We start from the raw sequence: 25,789 nt of genomic DNA, 5'->3' as shown, positions 1-25,789 counted from the left end.
AATTTGAAGTTCTTTGTGTGTGAGCTTGACCTGTGCCTTCGAAGTTCAAGTGTGACAGGTGACAGTTCTGCCGCCCATCCAGACAGGATGGCCCATCCTGCCAACATTATTATTATTATTATTTATTAATCTTATAGAGCGCGACAGCTACCCGTAAGGGTTTCCCGGCGCTAATTGACAGTAAACAACATGATTGATCCTGAAGGAGAAGGATTATTGGGCAAACAGCCAGGTCTTTAGGGCTTTTCGAAAACGGAGATGGCACTGCTCCATTCGTGGGTCCATGGGAAGAGAGTTCCACAGTTTGGGTCCCAGTACAGCAAAGGAACGGCCTCCCACTCTGGAAAGCCTGAACCTAGGTACGCAGAACAGATGTTGAGAAAAAGAGCGGAGTGAGCGTGTGGGTAAATAAGGCTTGATGAGTGCTTGAAGGTAAATGGGAGCAACATCAATTTTAATCTTATGCATAAAGCATAGTGCCTTAAATTTTACACGATTTACAATATTGAGCCAATGAAGTTGCTCAATGTGTTTTGTGATTGGATCATATTTCCGGCATCCACACAGGAGCCGGGCAGCAGCATTCTGAACCAATTGGAGACGACACAAAATCGCCTTGGTAGCCCCCAGATAGAGCACATTACTGTAATCCAATCTGGAGGTCACCAGGGCCGTCACAACAGATCTTTGAGTGTCAGATGGCAGAATCCAGAAGATCTTTCTCAGCCATCTAAGAATAGTAAAACAGGTGGCTGAGACTTTATTGACTTGGTCTTTCATCGACAGATCCCTGTCAATGAGAACCCCGAGGTTCCTAGCACGTTCAGATGGAGTAGGTAGAACGCCCATGGTTGACGGCCAGTGTCTCGGACTCCAAAGGTCAGGCTTGTTGCCGAAGACAAGCACCTCCGTCTTTTCGCTGTTAAGTTTTAGAAAATTACGACTCATCCAGCGAGAAATGTCACTAAGACCAGATTGCAGAGAGGAAGGTGAAGAAGGGTCTGCTTGAGATAAGGAAAACACAATCTGAGAATCATCAGCATAAGTGAAAAGATTAAGGCCAGAAAGCTGTGCAACATAAGCCAACGGAACAACATAAAGATTGAAGAGGAGAGGGCTAAGGATAGAACCCTGGGGAACACCATGAGGGGAATTGTGGATATTCGAAGTGGAAGTATTAGAGAAGATTTGAAAGGTCCTATCAGAAAGAAAGGACGAAAACCAGAGTAAGGCTTTGTCACAAATGCCAAAAGAGGCAAGGCTATCAAGAAGGATACTGTGGGAGACAGTATCAAAAGCTGCACTGAGATCAAGCAAAATCAGTGCAGCTGTTTGACCTTGATCTAATAATTGGCGAATGTTCTCAGTAACACCTAATAGGGTGGTTTCTGTGGAGAAGCCTTGGCGAAAGCCAGATTGAGATGAGTGAAGAAGATTATTGGAAGTGACAAAACGTGAGAGATGTAGATGAATGTGTCTTTCCAAAATTTTTGAAAAGGCTGGCAGCAATGAAATAGGCCGGAAATTAGCAGCAACATTAGGATCTGCAGTGGGTTTCTTGAGGAGTGGGGTAACCATTGCATGCTTCCAGCAATGGGGGACCGTGGCTGAAGCAAGGGAAGCGTTAAGTAAAGAACAGATCACTTCAAGTTGGGAAGATTCAAGCTGGCGTAGAACCGAAATAGGTACGGGTTCATCTAGACCCTCTATTGTCATGCTGTCCAGTGAGAATACACTAAAGCCAATTGCCAAATACACCAAGACATGTGAACCAGGAACAGGCTGCAGGCACCAAATAATTAGGACAAAAAGATGTCAAGTGTCTAAAAGTGGCATTCCAAAATTATGGCTTGAAATCTGACTTTACCACTAAAGAGGGTTTTACATTACAATTCCTCAGACACCACACATGACTTTTCTACCAGCTCCTACACAAATGTTATCACCTAAATGGAATAAGGTAACCCAATGTTATCCTATAGGAGAGGTAGGCCTTGCAGTAATGAAAAAACAAATGTAGGAGTTTTTGACTATCAGGACATGTAAATCTTAAAAGTACATGCTCAACTTTTTAAATACAATGCACCCTGCCTTAAGGGCTGTTTAGGGCCTTACCTATGGGTGACTTATATATGTATTAAAAAAGGGGGGTTAGGCCCAGCAAAAGGTTTATTTTGCAAGGTCATAATGCCAGTTTGAAACTCCACACACAGGCTGCAATGGCAGCCCTAGGACATGTTTTAAAAGGTTACAAAAGTGTATGGCACAATCAGTGTTGCAAGCCTGCTACTAGCATTTAATTTACCAGGCCTGGGTACCTGTAGTACCACTTTACTAGGGACTTATGAGCAAATTAAATGTGCCAATTGGGTGTACGCCAATTTCCTCGTGTTTAAAGGAGAGAGCACAAGTAGTTTAGCACAGTTTAGCAGTAGTAAAGTGAGCAGAGTTCTAAGGCCAAAAAACCCAAATTCAGCAAAATAGGAGGAAGGAAGACAAAAGGTTTGGGGGAGGACTGCTCTAAGACTAACAGGTCTAACATTCACCAACAACTGTGTGGAACAACCTGTGATGTACCATCAGTTTGGAATTTGAACATTTACCACAGAATTTGATGCACCGTGCCCATGGCATATAACTGTCTCTGCTACTCTAAATGCTCCACCATTTTGGGTTCAGGGCAAGAAATGGTCATTGTAAGATAATCGCCCTACATATTGAAACACTAATCTCCATTTTAATATCCATGCCTTCTTCCCAGAATTAACGTGGAACATTATAGTATTGATACATTGTTGTATCTGAGCCACCAAAGAAATATAGAGATATAAAATAAAAGAAACACAGCATCCCACAGAGACCACAAAACATCCCAGCACCCATGACTATTTAATCACACATCAGCTACTCAAAGTTGAAATAGTTTCCCCAATCTCGTGTGCAATTAAACCAATTAGCATATATTTACAAAACTACAGGAATGTGGGAATGAATTAATATGCAAGTGCATTAGACCATGACCACCTTCTTGTATCCAGCAGGACCATGATGCCTCATAATCTACCCCGTTCAATGAACTGGAAATATATCTCTTGGCAAAAACTGAAAGCAACTGCTACATTCACAGTTTCACTGTAGCACTGTGAGGATTGTTGTGTATTATATGGTGCGGGTGCCCACCCTCACCATTTAATATTCTTACAAAACCATCTTAGGTCCTGTCAGACTCATTTGTAAAACCTTTAGCTCACCACTGGTAGCTGTGGCTACAAGCAGCAAGGCTTAAACAAAAGAACTAGTGTAAATCATTTTGACGCACCAAACAACAGAATAAGAAAGAAACACAACAAGGAAGAAATCCAACACGAATTAATAAAAGTGGATTATATTTACACTCATTTTTAGACATCAAGATGAGCAAAATCCTCCAGAGGGGTTTAGATATATGGATTTTTAAGAACAACATATATCTCCGCTTTTTACTTAAAAACACAATCAAGCATTGGTAGCTGTGCAGTTTGAAAACGTTTTAAAACTTTTAAAGAGTTGTGTTTGATCACTCCGACCCTTGGCTGGGAGACCAATTTGGACAGGGAGAAGGTCAGAGGGCCAATAAGGACTATTTGAACAGTTACCAGGTCACCTAAGTAGTCTCAAGTCCAGTTCCACATTTTATGAAAGGACCACCAAAGGCTTCAATGGAGTGGTACAAGTGCTGAGGATGCAGGATGCTGGGGATGCAGTGGGATGCTGTTGGATGCTCTGGGTGCTGTGCAGTCAATAGTGGACTTCCAGGGGTTATTCACCGGTACATGGTTGAGGTAGGTGACTTTGGCCACAGGTTTCAATGTCACTCAAAGTCCTCTTTGGTCCAGCAGAAGTCCGGTTACGACTGGGCATCTGGTCCCTGGTCACAGCAGCTCCAGTAGTTTCCTTTGGTGAGTGCTAGTATCAATCATAGGTGACCAATCTGCACTCTGATGACTCCCCCTAGTCCGACAGACTCTGGTGCAACTACTGAGGGCCAAGTAGTGGTCTTCTTGGTTGCACATCAGCGGTCAGTGGCAATTCGGTGAAAGTGGCTATGGACTGGTACTGGAACAGGGAGTCAACTGATTTTTAGGGTTTATCTTTTCTGTTCGGGGATCTGGAGTGACTTTTCCATGAGCCAGGCACCGCAGTCACAGTCCTCTCTTGGCTAGCCCAGGGAGCAGCAGGTGCAGTCCAGTAATTGGTGCAACCTCTCTTGCCAAGTCCAGGGGTCAGCAGGACAGTACTTCTTTGGTTTTCTCTGCAGTCCAGAAGTAATCTGAGGTCCTGGGCACCGGGATACCATATTTATGTCAAGAAAGTGCCCTTGGGGTAAGAAGTTGTCGCTCTCCAATGGACAACCAGATTCCCTCCCACCTTATTATGACTACCGGCTATGTGTGGCATCTTAGCTATCCCGGTGTTCTCTATTCTGCCCAGGAAGGCTGAACCCTTCACATGGTGAGGGGATCTTGGCAGTCCACCCTAGAGGTGTGGTAACCTGTGGATTACATTCCCATGGAAAAATGAGTTTGGCAAATGGTTTCCCCTCTCTGTTCCCGCTGCCACACTGTCTACCTTAACAAAGGTAAAAAATCCTATGGGAATGAATTACATGCCCTGTTCTTACCAGGGTCTAGGGTTCTTGCATGGTGAAGACCCTCATTTACATTAAGCATACAGTGTGGTATATCTTGATTCTCTGCTCTGTTGTTGAGTGAGTATTATCATCATTGGTTAATTTATCACTTGAGTCCTCGGTTCTCCAAGGGACCTTCTTATCCTCCACCTGGAGGTAGATCATCTGGTTTTTTGGCAGTTGTTAAAAGTAAATGGGAAGTTCTGTCAGTTATAGAAGGTACTACTGTCTATACCTTTCCCTAGAGACAATTTTTACTGTACCCAGCAATTCCGGGGCACGAAGGGAAGAGTCAGCACAAGTGCAAACAGGACATCGTAAAGAACAAGTCCTTCCTCTCCACTCCGTAGGAGTCAAAATTGTCTCCACTGAAAGGTATAGGCAGTAGTACCTCCTATAACCCATATATGAAGATGAGAAAATGGGATCAGTGATGAAACAGGGTGAGTAAATTTGCCTACCCTCCATAAGCTACTTCGAAGGTAGCTTACTTCGATTTGGTCCTGAAGAAGGCCCACAGACCGGTGAGGGCTACCAAGAGCCGAAACTTGTCGACCTATTAAGACCTACAATCAGGCCCAGTGGGACATTGACACTTCCACCACAGCGATACCAATTCACCATTTTCATATTGCCCAATCCTTGGCAAAGAAAAGCTTTAACTGAGGACAGGAGGCCATTTTAACCTCACTCTTCACAACATACCTTCGCACTTACTTTTCACAACTGTCAAAAAAACAGATGGTCTACCTCAAGGTGGAGGATAGGAATATCACTTGGAGAACAGAGCACTCAAGTGATGAAAGACCCAATTATGATACTACTCACTTAACAACAGAGCAGAGAATCAATATATACCGCACCGTATGCTTAATGTGAATGAGGGTCTTCAACATGCAAGAACCCTAGACCCTGATAAGAACGGGATGTGTGATTCATTCTCCTTTGATTTTTGACTATATCCAACAGAAGCCGAATGAATGTCTGCTTCTTCCTCCCTCCTTTGATTAAATGACTACATTAACAAAGGAGCATCCGCCCTTGAGTGTGGTTGATATTTGCACATCAAAAGCAGCTTCTCCTTTGAAGTTCGCGTTTGGAGACAATACTCTATGTGGCTTCCTACGAGGGGGAGGTAACAGCTCCCTTTCAGGCAGGCCTCTGTTGTTCCTTTATTTTGGAGTCATTTACACTCCTCCTTAGGAGGGCATAAGTCTGTCTGGCGGCCAGCATCTCTGAATGGCCACCAAATTAACTGGGCAACAGAGTTGCAACTTTCCCAAAGTTTTTTTTTTTTTTAAATTGACTTTAAATCTGGTTTCAAGTCAGGGTTAATACCAAGCCTAATTTAATACCTTGAAGTACCATCATTAGTAGCCCCGTTTAAAAGGGCTGGGATGTCAAACTGTAAGCATGTACTTGCCAATGTGGCTACTAGCCTTTCCACTGTAAAAACTACAGTTTTGGTCTTTTACTGTCAGGACATAAAGAAAATATTGATCCTACTGAATAATATACAGCCCCATGTCTTAGGGTTTAATATGTCTTCCTTCGGGGTGAATTATATACATATATCATTAAGGGAGGTTTGGGCTTTGCTGTAGGTTTAAATGTTAAAGTCAAACTAGGAAAGTGAAAACTGCTCTTCTAGTCTGCATATGTGCTTTGTCAAAGTCAGGGTGGACAATTAGTGCTGCAGCTCTGGGTGGAAACTTTAACATACATGCTCTTGGTACCCCTGGTACCATATACTAGGGACAAATAAGTAGCTAACTTAAGCCAATGGGGGGTGCCAATTCAACATACATTGTGGAAAGGGTTAGAACACTGCCTCAGTGGTCTGGTTAGTAGGCCTCAATGCAGTCTCAGAGTTGCAAAGGCAACCACAACAGCCCAAAGCTTGGGGAGTGTTCATGCGAAAAGAGGCAGTTTCTTACGTGACCACACTCCAGACTAAGGATGATAAGCTCCTACCCCTTGTCCCGGTAGTTCTCATCATCCAAGTGGAAAAACCTGGAAACACCTTCTGCATTGACATTGTCAGTCCTAGTTCTGTGTTCCACTATAAAGTCCATACCTTGTAGGGAAATGGACTATCTCAGTAATTTGAGGTTCACTCCTCTCATCTGCATCAGCCACCTGAGCGGTCTCTGGTCAGCTTGAACTCTGAAGTGAGTCCCAAACATGTAGGGTCTCAGCTTCTTCAAGGACCGAAGCACAGCAAAGGCTTCCCTCTTGAAGGCATTCCAATGCTGCTGTCTGGGGAGGAGTCGCCCACTGTAAAAGGCACCTGGTTGATCCTGACCATCATCATTTTGCTGTGACAACACTGCCTCAATTTCACATTCAGAAGCATCAGTCTGGACAACAAACTCTTTTCTGAAATCATGTGCCTTTAGGGGTAAGTACTGAGCACAAAGCTTCCTTTAGTGTATCAAAGGCCTTTTGACATTGGTCCGTCCAGATGATGTTTATGGGCTGTTGCTTTTAGGTTAGCGCTGTCAAAGGTGCTACTATGGTTCCACAACTTTTGACAAACCTTCTGCAGTACCTAATCAGGCCAAGAAGGTTGTGACCTGGGTTTGGGTCTTCCCTGGCCAGAATGGTCTGGATTTTGGGCTGGAAATATTATACATGGCCTCCACCTACTTTGTGGCCTAAGTACACAATACAACCTTGCCATATCTGGCACTTATTTGCCTTTATTGTCAACCCTTGCTGTTGTTGAGCTTGAATCACTTCCTTTGGGTAGACCAGGTGATCCTCCCAAGTTGAACTAAACACAGCCGTACCATCTAGATAAGCTGGACTAAAGTTTTTCAAACCTGAAATTACTCTGTTCACCTGATTCTGGAAGTTGGCAGGTTCATGTTTTCAGTTCAAATGTCATGACCTTGAATTGAAAGTGGCCTTCAGGGGTAGGAAACATATGTCATATATCCCATGCAGGTCCACTTTCGTTTTCCCTATGTTAGCATGAGCACATTGCAGCTTGTCCTTTGCTTTGCACACGTTACTCTACAAACACATTTTGCTTTGTACCACACTGTACTGTCACCCAGAACAGGCTGTTGTTTTTGCGTTCTGTTCTTTCCTAGGATTTAGTCTGAACATTTAGACAAAGTCCTACAACAATACCCCTTGTTATTCTGTTCTGGTCAGGCCTTCGCACCTAGACAAAACACAAAAATGCAGCTGTTGTTTTGGAACACATACTTTTGTCATATAGTTATGCACAGATAGGTAGCACACACTTGGAAAGGGACCTTTCCAGGGATAGGATTGTGACAGCACCTGAGATGTTGAACTTTCATCTGTTCATACTAAGGTATGGGGTCTGCTGCTAACACCCAGAGATCTTCTGATGTATAATCATTTTGCTTCTGTAGAAGGGGAGGGAGGTTAGGCTATACTGTCGTATATAATGACAGCTCCATTTATGATTTACGGACTACTTGCTATGTGAACCGTATTTGTGTTAGGCATTTTCCTACTTGTTGTTGCACGTATACTGCATACTTACTAGAGCAATTTAGTTAAAATAAACATTTTAAACTTTCCTCATGTCTCTGTCAGTACTCATTGTGGACTAATACAAGTGTGAGAGCAAAAGGGTGTGTCCTATAACCGCGATTCCTGAGAGGGTTGAGGGTGTTGTGTTTTGGAGTGTCTAATCACTTGTTTCTTTGTGAGTGAATAGGAGGGCAATTGAGAAACTATAGCTAGTCGATCTCGGGTTCATGGGTACTCAGGTGGTAGGATGACTCAGTCTCTGTCTACTAAGGTTCTATGATCCCAAGCAGAGTTCTGTGACTCCGCAGAATCCCTGCAACAAGTAGACCTCTAAATGGCTCCTGGTGTGGTGATATCCGCCAGTAACCTGAAGTCAGTTCTAAGGGGCTCAGACATTTTATAGCCCCCAACTTATAAATGAGTTCTTCATATGGGCAGGGCATCAGTCTTGGTGAATGCATATTGGCCTCTGTACTCCATGCAAAACCCCACCTCAGGTTTCCCTCATTTTGGGATTTGTTTGGGTACAAATACCCCTGGGCTAGCCCAAGGACTTCTATAGGGCTCAATCGCCCACAACTCTAGCATCTTGGCAATATTTATGATCAGATCTGAAGTTAGCTTGGACCTGGTCTGACAATCTGTAGATTAGGATTTTGCCAAGCAAGCTGTCACCTGTGTCCACATCATGGGTACACCAAGTTATTAGACATGGGGTCAAGGAAAACAGATCAGCAACCTGACTGAGCAAGCTGTAATAGTCTGTCTGCCATTAATCTGTTAGAGAGGAGGAGAGAACTACACCCTCCACTGAACTAGCTTAGACATTGGTGGACACGAGGTCAGGAAGACGCACATTTTTATCTTCCTCCTTTCCATCTGTCACCAAGAGCATTGTGATATGCTCTGCCATGAGGGAGTTTCAGACTGTTCACATGGATCACGCTGTGAGGGTTGTCTGGGGGTTCCTAAGTCCACCAGATAGGTGATGTAGCCCTTCTTTCACAAAATAGGAAGGAACCCAGTCCATTTGTCCTCAAGGGCTTTAAGCACACCAATCTCCAAAACCCACACCAGCTGTCCTGGTTGGTACTCAACCATCGAGGACTTCTAGTCAAATTAGTGCTTCATAAGTTCCTGGCTAGCCTCCAAGTTCCTGTTTGCTTTCTTCTTATACTCTGCCACGCTGGAGCAAAGGCCTAGAACGTAGTCCACAATATCTTGTTTGGGTTCTTTGAGAGGTCTCTCCAAACCTTCTCTCATCAAACTCTTTTTTTTTTTTTAATGATTTTTATAGAAGTCATTTGCAGTCCCTTAAATCAGATACAAAAAATAAGAATTTCACAAGAAAGTACATGATCATTCTTTTTGAGTATAAACAAAAGGAATACTCAAACTATCGTCCCCAGATCTGATCGAACTTTTTCAAACCCGACTCGTTTTGCATACAATTGTTCGCATTTCCTAACCCTTTTCATTTTGTCAAACCATTCCCGAAACACAGGAACTTGAGATGTACGCCAATTCTGTAATAACAATGATCTAGCAATGGCCATTGCAATATAGATAAATTTTGCCAAATGAATTGAAAATTTACATTCTGGATCAAAGCCAAACAATAAAAATTTTACATTGTAAGGAATTGATATCACATAATAATTAAAAAACAAAAAACAAATACATCCTCCCGAAAAGACTTGATTTTAGGGCCGTGAGCAATGATGTGAGACCAATTTGCTGGATAGCAATGCAAACATCTAAAACAAATAGCGGACGTATTAACATAAATTTTGGCAATAATTGCAGGAGAACGGTACAACAACCCTTTGCTAAAAAATTACATTTTACGCCAATTGGCGCCTCGTAAAGAACCAAGGTTAAACTGATTGATAGTTTTCCATATGTCAATTGATAACACTAAATTTTCCTGTGTGTGCCATTTACATATAGCTTTAGAGTTCAACTCTTCCTCCCGACTCTGTGTTAAGCAATGTTTCCATTCCCCAGATTTCTTCATAACACCATTTACCAAGAGATCTTCTACCAATGGAAAAGAACTAATAATAATACTGGGGTCTAATTGCGCCAGAGTTTTATAAATCACACTATAGGACCGATTAGCAAAAAGTTACCAGAAATCAGACGTGTCATAACATCGACGGCTAGCCAGGACCCATCTTCCAAAAACTCAGCTAACATTCTAAACCCTGCGCGGCCCCAGTTTACAATAACTAAGGGTTCAATCTTAATCCTTAAAAATGCAAAAGCGACGATTAGGAGAGTTGTTAAGTTAAAGAGGGGGAGGGAATATCTCTTAAGCATGGCATCTCGTCGTTTGAAACACCAATTAAGGGCCTTATATCGAACAAATTTGGGTGATTTCGGCACAAGAAGAGGGGATGGGATCTGAACTTCTAAACATATTAAATCAAAGAAAAAAATGATAAATAAACCCTCACCTGGGTTTGTATTTTTTAATCTGTTTAGGTACTGCGCAAAGTGTGCATAATAGTAATCTTTTAAATTTGGTAATGAGAGACCTCCATATTCAGTTTCTTCATATAAAGTCCTTAAATCAATTCTAGGAGTTTTTTTAGCCCAAACAAATGCGGAGAACATAGATTCTATTCTAGAAAAGAAGGAGCCAGGCAAAAAAAACTGAAGTAGTGGAAAATAAGAAATTAAAAAGAGGGAGTATTGACATAGGTTATGGATCCCAGCGGGCAAACATTGAACGAACTTTCTGAAGCAAAGGGACAAAGTTGAGTGTGTATAATTCCTGAACTATAGGAGAAAAAAAATCCCCATATATCTTTTAGGTTTTGAATTGATACAACCCTGCAGGTCTGAGTGTAGTACTGGATCTGCTCCCCCGCAAATTAATGATGTGTTGTGGGATTTCAAAACTTTTTAAAATAAAAAAAAGTGTATCCCATACCACTAAATCAAAAGCTTTTTCTGCATCTAATAATAACACTAATACCTGTAACCCCCGTGACTCAAAATAATCTAGTGCCTCAATTAAAAAATGTGTATTCGTAAATAGTTGCCTTTCCGTGATGAAACCATTTTGATCGGGATGAATCAGCTCCGCCGTGATGTTATTAAAACAAATTGACAATAGTTTGGTGGTAATTTTATAGTCTGAATTTAATAAAGTAATTGGTAGTTATGAGTTAGGGTCCTTAGACTTTTTCCCCTTCTTCAGGAACTAACAACCGTGCCTTCATGGAAGGATTCAGGGACTTGCCCACCATCAAGGAATGAATTTAAAAATAGCAAAAACAAATCACCAAAGGAGCTAAAAAAAAACCTTAAAAAACTCAGAAGGAAGGCCATCAGGACCACTAGCCTTGCCCAAAGGAAGATCTTTTACAACTGATTCCAATTCCTCCTTGGAAAATGGTCTTTGCATATCAGTTGATCATCTAAAGATAAACTGGGAAGTACAAGCCTTCCCAGAAAATTAGACAAGTTTTGATGGTCAATAAATTGCTGTGTGCTATAGATTGTGTCATAATGGGAAAGAAATATTGAATTTATTTCAGCCTGAACTGATGTCTCGATATGAGTGACCGGATCTTTTAGTGAATGAATCATATTCGAAGCTGCTTGTTCTTTCACCTGCCAGGCCAAAAATGTGCCCGTAAAGTTACTTTCTTCTTAAACCTTTGGAGATTGTTTACGAAAAACCTCTTCGCTCTGTGAAAAATAATGGGTGTTAAGTTCACGCTTGGCCTCGCTAAATTGTTTCTGAACATTATAAGTTGGATTACAATGTCGTTGTGTTGTTAGGTCCTGAATTTTTTGTAACAGAGAATTCCTAATATTTTTCACGGCTAACCACTCAGCTGAATCTTTGCTTATAGCTATACCCCGTATAAAGGCTTTAAAGGAACCCCAAATAATATGCAGGGGGGCGGTGCCTGTGTTTCGAGCAATATAGTCCGTAATCTCTGTTTTTAGTGTAGAAGCCAAGGTTATGTCCTGTAAATATGTTTTATTAAAACATCCATCGTTTTGGAACTTTAATGTTGTCTCCCAAATCAAAATTAACCATCACCATAGCATGATCTGAAAAGCCATTATGGCAAAATTTTTGAGAAAAGAATTTAAGCTGTCTAGAGGCGAGAAAAAAGTCAATACGGGAGGATGATTTAAACCTACCCGACCAACGGGTAAAATCTGTTTTCCAATGATTTTTCAAGCACCATGGATCACACAAATCGAATGTTGATATATAATTTACCTTAGTCCTAAAAGATTTAGGTTTGGACTGTCTCTTGGAGGATGTGGTTGAGTCTAAATTGGGGTTCATGAGTATATTGAAATCGCCACCTATGATAATATCCCCGCCTACCAATAACAGAGACTGAACAGACTGAAACATAGCTTCTCTCATCAAACTCAAGGTACCTCTCCCAGGGTGTCCACAGAGTAGTTCAAATGATGGAAACCCTACTCCCTTCTGAGAAACCTCCCTTTATGCAAACAGAAGTCCTGGCAGGAGAATATCCAATCTCTCTCTGTGTTTCTCTAGAAAACCCATCATCCTGCCTTTCCTGGTCTTATTGAATCTCTCTACAAGACCATTAGTGTGGGGGCTGGCACCGGGTAACACATTTGTAAACCACACCACACTCATTCCACATGACTTTCAGATAGGCAGTCATTAAATTCATGCCCCTATCTAAGATTACCTTCTTAGGGAACCCAACCCTGGGAAAAATGCCAAGCAAACCTCCAGCTAGTGAAGGGGCAGTAGCTGTTCTAAGGGGTATGACTTTTGGATACCTGGTGGTTTGGTCCACTACCATCAGGATGGACCTATTGCCCGAGGCAGTAGGTAGGTCAAAGAAACCAACAATGTCAATCCTCACCCTCCCAAAGGGGGTCCCCACCACAGGCAGTGGTATGAGGGGAGGATTTGACTTGCCTCCTGTTTGCCACTGCCTTGACAGGTGACACAGGAGCGACAACCCTTCCTTAACCTTTTCAGACCTCTGAGATGAGTAGGAGTGATTTGGCAATCTTTCCCATGTTTTGATCTGTCCCAGAGGTCCAACTAAGGGGATGTCATGGGCCAGGTTAAGGAGGAATTCTATGTACTGTTGGGAAAACACCACTCTCCTGGCTGCCCTTGGTTTGGGGTCCCTTGCCTCACTATACCGGATCCTTCCTCCGATTACACTTGATTGGTTCCAGTGACATTTCCTTCTTCCTGTTTAACAGCTAGCTGTCTAATGTTTGCAAGAATGGTCTTTTGTCTCTGGCTCAAGTCCTTGCTGAAGAGCCCTCCTGGCCCTTGCAGTTCTGCCAGATCAAACAAATCCCTCAAAGAAGCTTCATTCTCTTCAGGCACCAGACCTTTTCCCTTGGAGTTAGGCCCTGTTTTGGCATGTGGACTGTGGGTAGTGGCCTTAACAGGCATCCTGTCCTTTCACTTGTTACTAGGGCCTTGGGTAATGCTTCCAGGATCCACGGTCCCTAGACTTTCCCTTATGGCCTTGTGTGCTCTAGTGTAGACTCATACCCACTCAGGGAGACCCAGCATTGCTGCATGAGTTCTTCTCTCCAACTCTGCCCAGGCAGATGCTTCAAGGTCATTGTCCAGCAGACACTCCACTGGAATGGCAGGGGACACTGCTAGCTTCTTTGAGCCAATAACCCCTCCCCACTCAAAACCCACTACTGCTATGGGATGTGACTTTGTAACATTGTCAGAGTTGACTATTTGGTTCACCACATCTGGGATGATCTGTCCTGGGGAAATCAGCTTAGTCATAACCATGATGATGCTGGCACCAGTGGTCCTCAGGGTCTGGACTTCAACCCCATTGATTCATGGCCACTACCTGTACTTTTCCATCCTGGCAGGCCAGTGGGCCAAGGGTACAATTTCCTCCCCACCCACGGAGACTAAGGTGGCTTCAGTTTACCCTGTAAAATTCCCTGGAACAACTTCCAAACTCCATACCTACACTTGCACTCAACAGATCCCTCTTGGATGCTGGAGCAAAGTCACAGAAGACCAGCTAAACACCACCCTCGCCCGAAGCCCACCCGTCGACTCCACCAACCACGACACAGCTGCCCGCAACCTTAGACAGTGGTCAACAACTGCGCCAACAACCTTACCACGCTCAAGAAACCCTCCAACAGGCACACCAACAAGAAAGCCAGTTGGTTCACCATGGACCTCCAGGCATCCAAGCAAATCTGCTGAAAACTAGAGAAGAAATAGCACCGCGAACAGACAGCTACGCAGCTCACAGGAACGCCATCCACAGACACCATCACCTCATCAGATCTGCCAAAAGGACCTCCTTCAAAGACCACCTAGACAACAACACACACAACAGCAAAGAGCTCTTCAAGATCGTGAAGGAGCTCTCCAACCCCAGCTCCAACACCAACGACATCCCACGTATACAAGACCTATGCAACGCCCTCGCCACCTTCTTCCATCGCAAGATTGCAGACATCGATGACAGCTTCAACATCCTGACTGCCCGACAATCGACGAGACCTCCGACCTTACAGCCACCACCCTCACCAATCCCCTGCTTACCTGGACCAACATAAATGACAACGACCCAATCAAAATCATGAACACCATCCACTCCGGCTCTCCGTCAGACCCATACCCACACAACATCTTCAGCAAAGCCATTTCCACCATCGCACCTCTTCTCCGCAAACCCATCAACATCTCCTTTGAGACCGCAACCTTACCGGAAAGCTGGAAGGACGCTGAGATCAACGCCTTACTCAAAAATCCCAATGCAGATCCCAAGGACATCAAGAACTTCTGACCCATCTCCCTGCTCCTGTTCCCAGCGAAGGTCCTCGATAAGACCGTCAACAGACAACTGACCCGCTACCTCGAGGAGAACAGCATCCTGGATCCGTCCCAGTCCAGGTTCTGCAGCAACCACAACTCCGAAACTGCCCTCATCGCTGCCACTGATGACATCAGGATTAACCCTGGGCGCAGTTTGCGTAGTATCACTACACGTAGCTACGCTAAGTGCACTATGTGAGCTACGCGAACTGCGTAGTGCACTGTGCAAAACGCTGTTCGCACTGATTGTACAGTGCCGAATGCTTGTCCACACTGTGCAATCAGTGCAAACCGCATCTTGCACAGTGCAAGCGGTAGTTTTCTGCCGCTCGAATAGATTTCTACTTGAGCAGCAGCTTTCACAACGCGGACTGGTAATTTCTCATCGCGAGCGGTCGCGAGTATACGCGACCACTCGCAATGAGAAACCTGACCTCCCGCGTTGAGAATCTCACCGGGAGGTTTATATTCCACGCTCGCGATCAGCAACTTGATGTTGCTGATCGCGAATGAGGAAAAAGTCTCGCTGGGAAGTCATTTGGCTCGCTCGCGGTCGCCAACTTGACGTTGAGGACCGTGAGCAAGCAAAAAATGACCACTTCACTATGCTACGCATGTTTGCACTGTGCTACATGCAATTCTCATAGTGCGAAGTAGAGCAAACTTCGCAAACTACGTGAGCATAGCATAGTACTTCACCCAGGGTTAATCAGGATCCTACTGCTCAATGGAGAAACCGCGGCCCTCATCCTCCTGGACCTGTCAGCTGCCTTCGACACTGTCTGCCACCGCACCCTTCGCACACGCCTCCATAAAGTTGGGATCCGAGACAAAGCACTGGATTGGACCACCTCCTTCCTCTCCGGCAGAACCCAGAGTGTCCGACTCCCCCCTTTCTGATCCGAGGCCACAAAGATCATCTGCAGCGTACCCCAAGAATCATCTCTCAGCCCGACATTGTTCAACATTTACATGGCACCACTCACTCACATTGTCCGACTGCACAACCTCAACATCATCTCCTACGCCAACGGCACCCAGCTGATCCTTTCACTCACAAAGACTCTCACACCGCCAAAACCAACCTTCACGAAGGAATGAAAGCCGTCGCCGAGTGGATGGAGATCAGCTGCCTGAAGCTGAACTGTGACAAGCAAAGTCCTCATCCTCGGCTCTACTCCCTCGGCATGGGACGACACCTGGTGGCCAACCACACTGGGAGCAGCACCGACACCCACTGACCATGCACGCAAACTAGGGTTCATCCTTGACTCAACACTCTCCATAACCAGGCAAGTCAACGCTGTCTTGTCCTCCTGCTTCAACACCCTCTACATGCACCGCAAGATCTACAGGTGGATCCCCACAGAAAAAAGAAGAACGGTCACACAGGCCCTCGTCAGCAGCAGGCTAGACTATGGTAAATGCCTTCCACGCAGGAGCCTCGGCCAAACTCCTGAAACGAATACAACGCATACAGAACGCCTCCGCACGTTTGATCCTTAACATTCCTCGCTGCAGCCACATTGTAGTGCAGTTCCTATTTTCCCAATAGGCTCTGTGCATTGGAATAACATAAACAGCAGTGTAGATGTAGGACTGAGGTCATCTAGGTCTCTACTGACTATGCTAAACTTAATTTAGGTTTGCGCCAGCTAGCTCAGAGGTCACTGGAAACTTTCTTGAATGAAGAGGGATGGATAACCTTCCCTGGCTCAGACAAGAAGGGATTCAGTTTCCGACAACCGCATAAACATGACAACTTTGCTCCCTCAGAATAAGAGTATATCTCAAGAGTCGTGTGAAAACAATAGACAGATATTTCACTCAGTCAGTAGTGCATACTTAGTTTCACCAGAGTGCAGAGAAATAGAGAGACGGGCGTTTTCAATAAAAAGGTGTTATTTATTGAGCAGTCTTCTTTCTCATACAAGAGAAGTTAATTGCCACAATTGCAATACTTAGAGTAAAGTAAAGTGCGTACAGTAAAAGTAGTATTATGAAATAATACTGTAAAAGCATTGATACGGTTTCTTAGCCATATGATACTTTAAAATGGATAAAATATATACATACACAAATACATTGACTAAAATGCTCAACTGGTGCTTCTAACTAAGCCTACCCCGGTGTACCTTACCTAAGCCTAATACTCGGGAAGGGACAAGTAAGTAGCGATGTTAAGTTAAGTTGGTTAAGATAGTTATGCCAAGAATCTGCATCAAGAATTCTCCTAAGGGTTTAGTCAGCTCCGTACCTTGGTAATAGAATATGGGAGGTCTAGTATCTCTTTCCTCAGGACTCGATATCCCAGCAACCTGCAAGGGTAGGCTGGTAACACCGGAGCTGGATTTTCTCGGCTGGAGAAAAAGACAGCGTCTCTCTCAGTGCGTCAAACAGGAGGGGCGGCTTCCGCATGCTCTCATATCAGCTGGGCTCTCAGACAAGTAGATGGCCGCTCTGCTCCAAACCACCGTGTGTTTGCTTAAGGCAACTGTTGGTATTTTATACCTGAAAGGTGCCGGGTTTGAGATAAGGTTGTACATAAGACGTCACCAAGAACAAACAGTTCTTGCAGGACTTCAGGAGTTCTTGTTCAAATCAAAACAAAAGTAGGGGTGGTTTTCCCGGGCTGCTGAAGGCTTGGTTTGTTTAAAGAACGCGTTGTGCTTTCTAGGAGTCGATAGCCGTAGCCGTGCATTGCTTTGGATTGCATGGGCTATTACTGAATATGAATCTGATTCTTATGCCATTGTCAGGACATTATTGATTATAACCTCACAAGGGCATAAATCGGGAATATCGAATTAGGGTCCTAGATAAGAACACAACAATATCACACCCCACCTAAAAGACCTGCACGGGCTTCCCATCAACAAGAGGATCACCTTCAAGCTCCTCACCCACGCACACAAAGCACTCCACACCTCAAGACCGACATACCTTAACAGACGACTCACCTTTTACACCCGAACCGCCAGCTCCGCTCCACCGACCTCGACCTCGCCACCGTCCCCCGCATCCGAAGAGTGAACACAGCCGGCAGATTGTTCTCCCACCTTGCTGCCAAAACCTGGAACACCCTCCCCATACCATCCTTCTTTGGCAGACGCAGGACCTACTCACCTTCAGGAGGCTACTCAAGACTTGGCTATTCGAGCAGTTGCAGAACCTCTCCCCTCAGCGCCATGAGACCCTCTTGAGTGAGTAGTGCGCTTTACAAATGTTATGATTGATTGATTGATTGATTGATTGATTGATTGATTGATTGCAATGCCTTTGGGATGGTACCAGTGGGTATCATTTTGGTGCACATAGTATCCTACCTCCCCATCCTTTTTAGGTTCAAACTTCTTTCTCTGGTATCCCCAACCCCTTTGAACGGCATGTAACTCTTGCATCCCCCCCCCCAGGCATCTTTTTGTTGACTCTTTCGCAGTTTCTCTATTTTTATTCTTGCCCCCTTCTTGAAGGTGGACCTGTCCTCCTATCTTGTAATCACCAACTTTGGACTTTTTAGCCACCCTAGTGTATACCCATTTATCAGCTATCTTCCCTAGGTCTCTAGGGTAGTGTTAGATAACTTTGAATCTGCCAGATGCTGGTGTTTACTACTCTGAGGCACAGTTTATATGCATATGTTCTTTTAGCACTAAATTGTAGACTCAGCTTTTAGATTACTACCTGGTTACCTTTCATCCTGCCTTCTAATTATTTCACAGAAGCATCCACAAAGTCCACCAATGTCTGATTTGAATTTTTATTCTCCGTCTGTATTCTTCAGGGAGTTAGACCAAACAGCCCAATGAGTGCCTCCTTCATAAGTGAATATGACTAAGCCACATTATATTACAGTGTCAGCATCCTATCCCTCCCCACTTTCGGAACTGGCTCCCACAAAAAAGATCCCCAGTGTTGGGCACTCACCCTTCTCGTCCCGAGAAACCTCTCATAAGATGCTAGACATTTGTCCATATCAGTGGAACTCAATGTGCGGCCCGTGGACCCCTGGAGAACCAGCAGAACTTTCCTTGCAACCCGCATACCTTCCTCTTGGATTGTGTGAATAGCGGCAGAGAAATAAAGCTGCTTGAACTCAGTTTTTGGGTTACCGCCTCTAGCCAAGCAACATCATTTGGTGATTCTGGTTTTTTTCTACAGTCAGTTTAGCTTGTTTTATGAGCAGGGCTGTCCTGCTTGTAGAATAAAGCTAAAATGACTGCTCAGAACCTGAAAACAAAGGAAATGGCGTGGCAAGAATACATTTGTTAGCTCTCTTACAATTGTGGGGTGTGGTTTTACAACTAGTTAAGCTTGTACTATCACAAATGCAGGCCTGTTCATAGGTGAAAACTTATCTGAGCAGACAGTGTACAAAAAAGTACAGAAACTGTGAAAAGGAATGTAACAGGGCGGTGTTAGTGCGTAGTAAAAAGCAGCCAGCAGGTAGCTGAAAAAGAAAAAAATGTTATGTAAATATTTTGTTGGTCTTTAACCTAAAGGTAACTGTATATAAAAAGTACTACACAAACCACATAAAAAACGAATGCCAGTTAAACTAACATAATTTCTGCCAAATGTCACACATCTGAGGTTAAACCAAAATACATTTTAGTTTAATACCCGCATTGCCAAAGGGGCAGAAAACTGTCACACCTATCAGGTGATGGCAGCTGCCAGTGGGTTCTTTATTAATTTCTGTCTTTCTGTTACAAGCTGTTACAGATGAGACTTTGAGACCCCCAAAGTCCTGTGAGCTGCACAGCTTGTTTTGTCAAATTTAGCTGCTAGTCATTATGGTCTCACACGTGGACATTTTCAGCCATGTCTGATACCGGCTCTGCAAACTGCACCACTAGCTCTCCAGTTGGACTCAATGATTCAATGCATAGTGGGATCCAAGAAAACATGCTTAACAAGAACACCAGTCCAGCCAGGCATGATACCTGTAAATGGGTCGTACTGTAGCCCAGTTGATACTCCTGTCTCCAGTCCTAGCCTCTCTTCTATCCAGACTGTTGGGTGGTCATACTGTTTTTCGGAGCTAGGCTGGGTCAAATTCTAGCATATTAGTCATCAGTTTGCTAGATGCCTGATAGAATTTGGCAACCACAGAGGAAATGAACTGCAGCCTAAGTCACAGATATAAGATGCACATAGTAGAAGATGGGCTGCTGAAAAATGTGCAAAAAGATTTGAAAGAAAGCATTTTGTCATATTCATTTGAAAATGTGTGCATTTCTTTCCTGTCTGCATAACTCCTCACAACACCCTGCATCCCTGGGGTTGCCCTACCATCAATGCGGCCCTCGGGCACACCCCAGACTGTAAATTTTGGCCCCAAGAACAGGTTTTTGCATGTCAATGGTTTAGATAATCCTCCTCTACACACTTTGAAACAATACCCTTGAGCAACCTCGGATCATAGGCACCCCCGGCAGTTACCTCTGCTTCTTTGTTGCTGCCACCATGTCCCTGGGACGTCAGTCTCGGCTTGGCCCTGCTTTTCTCCAGGACCAGGCCCTTTTTTGCTTAGGCCAGTCTCCTCTCCTCGAGCCCCAGAAGCCCACGTTGAGCCTCTAGGTTCTTCTGCCTCCTCACTGAAGTGGAGCTCTTCTCACTCCCAGTTGTGGAGGAATGCTCTTAACGAACTGTGGAAGCCACACGTTTGTGGTCCCCCTCATCATCGAGGAGGTCTCTACCGTCCACCTCACTCCCACTGTCAGGGAGAATTTCCTCTGCCAGTTGAGCTTGTGCTCTCTTGGCTTCCTTCCAGGCTTTGAGGGCATTCTCCAGGTACTCCTTCTTGGCAATGAACACCCAGGCTGATATTTCTGACCCTACACAGTACCCTCAGGCTATTGATCTTGAGTGTGAGCACGGTGGCCAAGTCTATTTCCATGTTTCTATCCTGTGGAGGCCCAGGAAAAATATTTACCAGACTTGTGTAAACTTTTTCAACTTTTCTGAACTTTACTGAAAGTTGCTAAACTCCTGGAAAATGATGCCTTGGATACTTAGAACTTGGAAAAGACTTTTTAAACAATTTTTCAGCATTCACTTGAAGTTTCTTTGGTGGTTACTGTAGCGTCCAGCTACAATGAAAGACAGACGCTTGGGATGGTCACTAACAGAGATTTATTTTACGTGTCTTCTCTGTCCCCAGTCCCTACTCTAACTGCCCATATCCTGCCTCTACTCCTCCTCTTCCTCTCGCCCCCTAGCTCCTCCCACGCCCAACTACTAGTGTGTTAACATCACAACATCTCCCCCCTTTGTAACAGAAACAAACAGAACATACTGACTTCTTAGTCCATCTCCACGATCAGTCTCTTGGGTGGACGTATGTCCCGATGAGGTCGTGGCGACCGGGCTCTCGGACCATCAGTGCTCACTGCATCAGTGATTGGAGCAATGTTCTCTTGACCATTTGGTTGGGTATCCCCAACTCGGGGATTGTTTAGGTCACTCATCATGGTTCTCGAAGTGTCTATCGGCAGTTTCTTGAAGTGCGAGATATTTCTCGTAACTCGCCGCTGCTCAGACTCCGCAGTTACCATAGTCCCTTTTCTTCGGGTGACCACCAGCGGTTCATCCTTGAATGGACAGTCGGTCTTTTTCTGCGTCTCCTGCTTGACGATAACATTGTCCCCTTCACTTAATGATAATGACCGTGCTCTCCTCCTGTTGTCGGCATAGGCCTTCATTTTCCTTTTGTTGCGCTCATCAGTGGCTCTCATCTCCCGCGAGTCCATCTCAGATAATGACGCTTCCAGGGCTCCATCCCATGTGGGAATGCGATTCCTCATGGGGCGTCCCAGCATGAGGGTCGCCGGGCATTGGCCAGTCGTGGCATGAGGAGTTGTACGATAAGCTCGAAGGACTTCATTGAGTGCTGTTTGTAAGTCTTTCCCTTCCACGGTGGCATGTTGGAAGGTCTTTTTAAGAGTGGCCATGAACCTCTCAATTGTTCCATTTGCCTGTGGCCAGAGAGGCGTGATCCTGCGGTGATGAAAGTCAAGGTGTTTCGCAAAGGCAGCAAAGTCGTTTCCTTTGAAAGGGGGCCCGTTGTCTGATTTGACGACCTTGGGAACTCCCCATGCTGCAAAGACTTCATCAAGAATTTTGAGAGTACTGGCAGTGTTCGTGGACGACACAAAACAGGCAATGGGGTACCTGGAATACTCATCAATGATGGCCAGCACATATTTGCCAGACGATAAAGGTCCATAAAAGTCTATGGCGATTTCTTGCCATACGCCACCAGGCAAGTTGGTCATGTGTAGGGGAGCGGGAGGATCACTCTTGCTGGTGAGTTGGCAGAGATGACAATCTTTCAAGGTGGCTTCCACCAGTTGATCAAGGAACGGAAACCACACTCGCTCCCTTAGTGCTCGTTTGGTCGATACTATACCTCGATGTCCTTCATGTGCAAGAGCGACCACTCCCTGTCTCAGTTGAGTAGGAATCACGACCCTCTGATCACGCAGCAATATACCATCAGTCGTGACGGAGAGCTCACCACTCACATGTCTGAAGGCTTGTAATTCACGTTGAGTCAATGAATCGGTTCCACCGTCCTGAGGATCATGCTTCCATCGATTATTGCGGATTTTGTGAAGGACTCTCTGCAATATGACGTCCTGAGCTGTAATCTCCCGAATGGTCTCCATAGGGATAGCTGGAGGAAGAGCTTGATCTGTTACAAAGTGAATGTACTCTTCCGCAATGGAGGATCTGGAAGCTGATGATGGGAGAGGATGCCGGGACATGTAATCCGCTGGATTTTCAGACTTCCCTGGTTTGTGAAGTATGGTGAAGGTATATTCCTGCAACCGTAGACCCCACCTTTCAATCCTTGGGGGCATTTTGGATCTTGGATTTCCATAGATGGTGATGAGGGCTTGATGATCTGTGATTAAAGTGAAATGCTTCCCATAGATAAAGACATGAAAATGTTCACATGCCCATACCACGGCTAGGCTTTCTTTTTCAGGTTGGGAGTAAGCTCGTTCCGGCTCAGTCAGACTACGACTCGCGTAGGCAATGATGCGGCGTTGATCCGAGTCATTTTCATATTGTGCTAGGATCGCTCCTAGTCCCACCGGACTCGCATCGACAGTTATCTCAGTTTTCCGTTTCGGGTTGAAATATGACAAGTGATTTGCCGATTCTACCGCTTTCTTGATTTCCTTGAATGCCTGCTCACATTGGGGAGTCCATTCAAACGATTGACCCTGCTTGGTTAGCATGCGGAGGGGGTGGCTGATAGTAGCGTAGTCCTTAATGTAGCGAGCACAATAGCTGGCCATGCCCAGGAACAATCTGAGATCGCTGACGTCTTGGGGACTCTTGGTGTTGTTTAGAGTCACGATTTTGTCGGGATCAGGTTTCATGCCGGCACCCGAGAAGATGTGACCGAAAAATTTCAGCGTAGCCTGGTGAAACTCGCATTTCTCTTTGTTCAAAGTCAAGTTGGCTGCTACTAAGGCATGGCAGACACGATTAAGTGCAATGTCATGTTCTCTGACATCAGAACCATAGACAAGAATGTCATCGCTATAGTTGAGCGTGTTTGGAATATTTTGGATGACTTGCCGGATCATTTCCTGAAAGATCTCAGCTGCCGAGGACACACCGAAGCTCAGTCTTTTGTATCTGAACAACCCCATGTGAGTTGCAAAAGTAGTGATGTACCTGGACCCCACTTCCAATTCCAGTTGATGGTAACCTTTGTTCAAATCCAATTTGGAAAACACAGTGGCTCCGTTCAATGCTGCGATCATGTCACTCAAGTGTGGCCCCGGGTGCCGCTCTCGTTCTATTGCAGTGTTGGGCAACCGCATGTCCACACAGAGCCTGACTTTGTTGGCCGTGCCCTTTTTGGGAACAATGACGACCGGCGAAACCCATGGAGTCGGGCCATCAGTGCGTTCAATGATGTCCGCAGCTAATAGATCTTGGAGTTCTTCCTCCACAGCGGCCTGTAGGTGAAATGGTACTCGCCGAGGGTGTTGGGCTACAGGCCTGACTTGTTCGTTGATATGAAGCCGTACTTGACAGTCTCTCAACTTGCCCAAACCTTGAAACAACCTGGGAAATAGGCGGGTCACGTCACGGATGTCGCTGACTTTGAAGAGAATTTCCACCAAGTGGAGTCGTTCAGCAGTTGGTAGACTCAGAAGGCAGTCTGCTTCAGGGCCCTTGATGACATGAATGACTGCTGATATGGTTGTGCCGTCGTGTGTAAGTGTCGTAGAGAATTTCCCTAGACAAGGGAGGGGCTTCTTAGCCATCCACGTGTAGACTCTCACAGGTGCAAACGTCAAGGGGGGTCGTGGACTCATTCTCTCGTATTCAGTAACTGGAATGTAATTTAGGGAGGCACCAGAGTCTAGTACGAACTTTGAGTCGAGATTTCCGACTTTGATGTCCAGCCGAGGGTATCTCTTAAGTTGGTCCGGGTCTGCTGCTAGGTTCAAGTATTCAATGGTATAAACAGAGTCTCGGGATGAGGGTCTGGATTCTCTGGACGGCGACCTCCTCTCCCACCGAGACCGACGTGACTCTCTGCTGGAGTGTGACGATTCAGGGGACCGCTCCGTCTGATCTTGGACAGCTCGCGCATGATGTCTTCGGGTGTCAGACCGCGACACTCTTGGAGCTCTGCTTCGGGTGTCAGATCGTGTAGCACCCGAGTGGCTACTTCGTTGCTCTTTGTGGTACTCCCCGCACATTGCTTCGAAATGGTTAGTGCGACCACATTTTCGACATCTCTGGCCCGAGGCCGGGCAACTGCCCGCATGAGGGAAATCATACCCACATCGGTAGCATTTACTCACTCTTTCCTGTCGTCTCTCCTTCTTCCATGGTTCTTGACGTCGATAGCTTGATTGCTCTTGACGTGACGATGCGTGCGACCTCCATTGTTTGTCTCTGGAGTGTCGTCGACTGACATTCCGGGCGTGTACACGTCGTGCCTGTTCATGACTCCCTTTGTTTTCCGTTTCCATGACGGCGGCATACTTCTCTGCCTGGTCATAAGCTCGTGTCATCTCCTCTATTTCGTCCAATCCATGTGGTTTCCTCAGTAATCGTCTCCTAAGTTGATCCGAATGGCATCCGTCTATTATTTGGGATTTGATAGCATCGTCAGTGGAGAAAGAATCGAATTCACAGTACTTGGCTAGTCTCCGCAGACGCACCATGAAGGCACTCATGGGCTCATCCTTTCCTTGCCTGGCGGAGTGAAAGGTGTGTCGCTCATAGTCTACATTTCTCTTGTGAAGAAACTTTTTGTTCAGGACCTCACACGCTTTAGTATAAGTGTCTACGTCAGCCGCAGGCAGGTCTTTGAGTATCTTGACTACCTCTCGCCCCGCCAAATTGCGCAGGATAACCAGTTTCTTTGCCTCATCAGTGACGTCTGAACCTACAATATAGTCCTCAAACTCTTCCAGCCACTCTTGCCATTTGGGGCCCATGCTTCCTTCCGTCGTTACCTTGAGAGGGGCGGGTGCTCGCAAGAGCGATCCACTGGGTGGAAGTTGAGCGTCTTCGTCTCCCATTCTGCAACGATCTCACTTGTTGTATTGCCAAATGCTGGGTCCCTGTGGTCGCCAATGCTTGTTTGCTTTATCACTGCTAGGTTCTTGTAGTCGCCAATGCTTGTTTATTTGTCAAGGCTAGTTTCTTGTAATCACTGATAGCCGGTGTTTGTTTCTCGTAGTCGCTAATGCTTGTTTATTTAGCCAAGGCTTGTT

Source organism: Lissotriton vulgaris, chromosome 12, assembly GCF_964263255.1.
Source record: "Lissotriton vulgaris chromosome 12, aLisVul1.2, whole genome shotgun sequence".
In the NCBI taxonomy this organism is placed as follows: domain Eukaryota; kingdom Metazoa; phylum Chordata; class Amphibia; order Caudata; family Salamandridae; genus Lissotriton; species Lissotriton vulgaris.
The sequence above is the reverse complement of the archived record's forward strand: the minus strand, read 5'-3'. Positions refer to the sequence as shown.